The sequence below is a fragment of the Alligator sinensis genome, unplaced genomic scaffold (assembly GCF_000455745.1).
Source record: "Alligator sinensis unplaced genomic scaffold, ASM45574v1 scaffold876_1, whole genome shotgun sequence".
NCBI lineage: Eukaryota > Metazoa > Chordata > Crocodylia > Alligatoridae > Alligator > Alligator sinensis.
The window spans coordinates 3,112,509-3,117,205 of record NW_005841938.1 but is presented as its reverse complement, the minus strand read 5'-3'; the positions used below and the strand labels follow the sequence as shown (position 1 = coordinate 3,117,205).

Sequence of the window (4,697 nt, the reverse complement as noted above, 5' to 3'; positions counted from 1 at the left end):
TTCCCTTTTGTTTTAATAATAAATTGTAGTTTTCTGTCCCTTCCTTGTGCTGAGAAACAAGGGGCCTTGATCACAAATAGTGTGTTTCAAGAGTAAGCTGGCAACGTAACTGTCTAAGAAAGTACATACACATTACCCTCTCGCCCTTCAGACTAGCACCTGAGAACATGATGTTCTGAAAATGCAACATTAATATAAGTCAGAATCTAAAGGGTGAGGTTTCAGCTATGTGTTTCTTGTCTTAAGAGAGGTAACACAGGCATCACTAAAGAATAAGAATCCAAATGAATTACAAAGCCAAATCAAGCAGAGCTTGTTCTACAACTCCGGAGCAGTCTCAAAATCTAAAGCTAAAACCATTTATCAAGAAAATTATGTATGCATAACGCATGATCTCTCCACATCTTGTGTCTGTAGAGACAAGTACCTATTTCACAATACGTTTTCTGAGGTTTAACTTAACGAAGTGTGCAAGTTCAGTGGATGAAAAGTGCTATATAGAAGCGGATGGCATTACTATTCTTCCTAACACATCACCTAATATAATGAATGTATTGTAATTAACCCATTCAGCATACAGCTATCTCCTGTGTGGGGGTAGTCGCTTCCTAAGTTCTATTTCTATAAATAATAGCAAACCCTTTAAACCACGGCGAAAATGTAAATCTTGCCCTCTAAAATTTTCCATCAGTTGCTATTTGCTCATACAAGATATTGTTTCCTTGCAACAATTTAGTTCAACTTGTTTCTTTTTTCTCTATATGAATATGGTGGCACAGTTTTGGAAAATTAAATAAAACCAGAGCAAATTTCTGCAGACTTCACTCAAAGCTTTATAATTCCATACTATTCAACCCTCTAGACAGGGAGTGAAGCAGTGTCAGGAGCTGCTAAATATCCTATGTTAGTGAAAGCAACACCATGGAGAAAAGAAAAGCAACACACCAAAGTAAAACTTTCAGATACAGTTTCAGCGCAGTGAAACTGGTGCTGTTTGCGTTTGCTATGTTTGTGATTTTGCTTGAACTTGTCAAGAAATCACTGTGCTGCACAACACCCTGGGTAACTTAGGCAACATGTTCATGTTCTACATAAACACCTAGTCAAATCAATGCAAATTAGAGTGATCCTCCAGCAAAACATAACTATAGCACGAACCACTGAAAAAACCAACACATCACACAATGCAGCAAGACACCACCCACAACTGCAGCTTGCCTCCAAGGTCAAAGCATTTGTGGAAATAAATGGAGCTAGACAAGGGATAAGAGGGGTGTCTTTTTGCTCTTCTGTACCAAAACACCATCTGAAAACTGCTGGGCTACTGCTCATTACCCTGCATTACATCCTAGGTTAGCATAGCCAGCAGTCACCTCTGCAGCAAAATACTGTGATGCAACAGGGTAGCACTAACTGACACACAACAGCACCACCTGCAAACGTTAGGAGCTCACCACAGGTTGCTGGAAGGGACCTGCTGGACTCACAAAGGCTGGCAACTGCCCTCTGCAACTGGTCATAAACACACCAAGCTCTGTGTTAGAGCTCAGCTCACCCGGCTGTCCCCCACTGCTCCTACTGGGAAACGGTGTCAGACCCTCAGTCTACGCTGCTCAGAAGCCTTCTCATTTCCATGCAAAATGAATTCCTGGCCCCTTTCTTGCCCCTCTCTCCTTGCCTCAACTGCTCTTCTCCCTCCACGTGTTTAACCCCATCAGACATATATGTACGTGTGCCTGCAAACATATATATGTATGTACATGCATGCAGGTATGTAAGTGTGCATGCATATATGTATGGGTACAGATGTATGTATGCATGCATGCATATATCTATGCACACAGGCACACAAATACATAGACATGTATACATGTGTGTGTGTGTGTGTGTGGGGCTATGTTTCGATTCGGTTTTGGCCGTTTTGGAGGACAGCGATTCGTTTTGGTGTTTCAGATTACTGTCCTGTTTCATTTCAGCCGAATCTCATAGTTTCATAGTTGGTAGGGTTGGAAGGGACCTGAGCAAATCATCAAGTCCAACCCCCTGCCATGGGCAGGAAAGAGTACTGGGGTCAAACGACCGCAGCAAGGTGTCTGTCTAGCCTCCTTTTAAGGACCCTCAGGGTAGGAGCGAGCACCACTTCCCTTGGAAGTTGGTTCCAGATCCTAGCCGCCCTGACTGTGAAGTACTGCCTCCTGATATCTATCTCTCCTCTGAATCTGTTTTGGACTGGCTGCAAGGGAAGCTTTGCACAGCCCTACTGCCCAGCCAGGCAGGGCATGGGGCAGGAGGATGCAGAGCCCCAGTGGGGCTGTGGGTGGCTCATATGGGAGAGGGCCGCTGCCCTCCATGTAAACGGGAAGACCCCAGGGCAGATCTCAGATCCCTGTCACGCTGGATCATGGGGCAGGGAAGCAGCACAGAGCAGCGAGCAAACATGCTGGTCTCTGTTGTGCGACCTGGCTCCCCAGGGAGCAGAGATCCATGCTGGGATCCATGCTGGGGTCTTCTCACCACCACTGCCTGCCCCGGATTTCTGCTCCCAGCGGAGCCAGGTCGTGTAGCAAGGACCAGCATTGCCCTGTTGTGTGACCTGGCCATGGGACCTGGCTCCACAGCCCATGCAATGCCGTTGCCCTGAGCCGGGACCCGCCACCCCGCCATTCCTCTCCCCATGTGACCTGGCTCCTGCCATGTGATCTGGTTCCACAGGGAGCAGATATCTGGGCAGGAGGTCTCATTGTTGCTGCTGCTGCCCGCCCTGTGCAGCCCTGCGTCAGCAGGGGCAGTGCAGGGTGGGCAGCGGCGGCAAGAAGACCCCTGGCCCGGATCCCTGCTCCCTGTGGAGCTGAATCGCATGGCAGGGCAGCAGCGTACAGCTGTTTCCCTGCAAACCCGGCTCCGAAATTCTGAAATTTCCCAAAACATTTCCAATGCCTCATTTTGTTTCAGAGCCTTCCATTTCGATTTGGATTTGGTGTTTTGGGTGCTGAAATAGCGTAAAACACCTCCGAAACAAAACAGCTGCTGAAATTTTGCACAGCCCCAACATTATATATATATATATGTGTGTGTACACGTGTGTATATATAACCTGAACAGTGGCGACGCATAGAGGGGACACGTGAGTACACGTGCACCCCCTACAAAAAGGTGCAGCCGACATTGTTGGTGGTGCCTGTGGGCGGTTGCCGCTTGGCACCCCCCCCTTCCCATTGACACCGCCAGCAGCATCTGCGGGCAGTCAGCAATTGCCACTGGCCGCCACCGATGGCATCTGCGCGTGGTCTCTGACCCCTGGTCGGCGCTCGCCATCCCCCTCCTGCCACCCATCTGCAGGAGCTCCCTGGTTACTGCTGCCACGTTCCCGCTGCTGCCATGCCCTCCCAGCCGCTGGGGGCCCGTGTCGTTCATGAACCTGGATACCTGACACACAGAAGATATCGAATTTTAGCCGATTTTAAAAAAATGAAATCCTCATATTTTCTGAAGCAGGAAGCAACGGTGACCACCTGAAACCCGAGATTCTGCTCCTGCCTTTGTTTCAAGGCAATCTGCATCATCACAGATCCTCCCAGGAGGTGAGAGGCTCCACACCAGCTATGAATGCCTGCCCAGAGCAGTTTTCCATCTACTGACTCCTCTGTGAAATCCTCTGAACTTTCTAAAATATATATGAACTTTTTGTAGGGGGTGCATGTACTCCTGCATGTCCCCGCTATGCATCGCCACTGTCCAGGTTATACACACACACACATATATATACACATACACACACACACACATATACACACACATACATATACATGCAAACACACATATACACACATACACATGCACGCACTCACATATACACATACATACACACCCACATATATACATGCACACACACATACACATGCACGCACCCACGTATATATACACATACGTACACACCCACATATTTACATGCACACCCACATATACACACACATGCACACACCCACATACATACACACCCACATACACATACACACACACACTCCCATATATATACACATACATACACATACACACACACATATATACACATACATACACCCACCCCATATACACATACATACACACACACACCCACCCCACATATATATACACATACATACACATGAACACACACCCATCCATACACACACACACACACACACACACATCTATACACACACACACACATCCATATACACATGCATATATGTATTAGGGATGTGCAAAATTTCAAGATCTCTATGAAATCGTACATGAATTTTCATTCCTACCCAGGAGAACGTGTACGCTCTTTTCTCCGATGCCGGATGAAGGGGTTTGTGCCCAAAAGCTTGCAATGAGAGAAATTAAAACAATTTTTTTTGGCAAAAATCTTGTTGGTTGTCTAATAAGACGAGTCCTGATTGCCTTTTCCTCTAGAGTAGTATGGATACAACCTGGATACCTTTGTGTGTGTGTGTGTACACACACACACACATCTACACACATATGTACATATCCACATATATACACACACATACTCACACAAATATATATATGCATGCATGCAGACGGGCACATACACGTGCAGGCAGATCTCTGTGGTGTGCACGTGTCTGCGTACACACACACGTACGTGTGTCACGCACTCTGGTCCACCCCGTCGCTGCCCGATCCGCGCCCCGCCGGTGCAGTCG

At 47.1% G+C, this 4,697-nt stretch overlaps 1 protein-coding gene across 5 annotated transcripts in view; it reads right to left on the bottom strand.

The window, feature by feature from the left end:
* STXBP4 (syntaxin binding protein 4) overlaps nt 1-4,697 on the bottom strand; it is a 131,565-nt gene extending 126,868 nt beyond the window's left edge. For 4 of the 5 annotated variants that reach the window (XM_025199177.1, XM_025199179.1, XM_025199180.1 and 1 more), the window contains exon 1: nt 4,546-4,691. The gene's annotated coding sequence lies outside the window, so the exon portion shown is untranslated. Of the gene's footprint in view, nt 1-4,545 lie in introns of all 5 variants that reach the window. The other variant, XM_025199178.1, reaches the window with a different exon arrangement.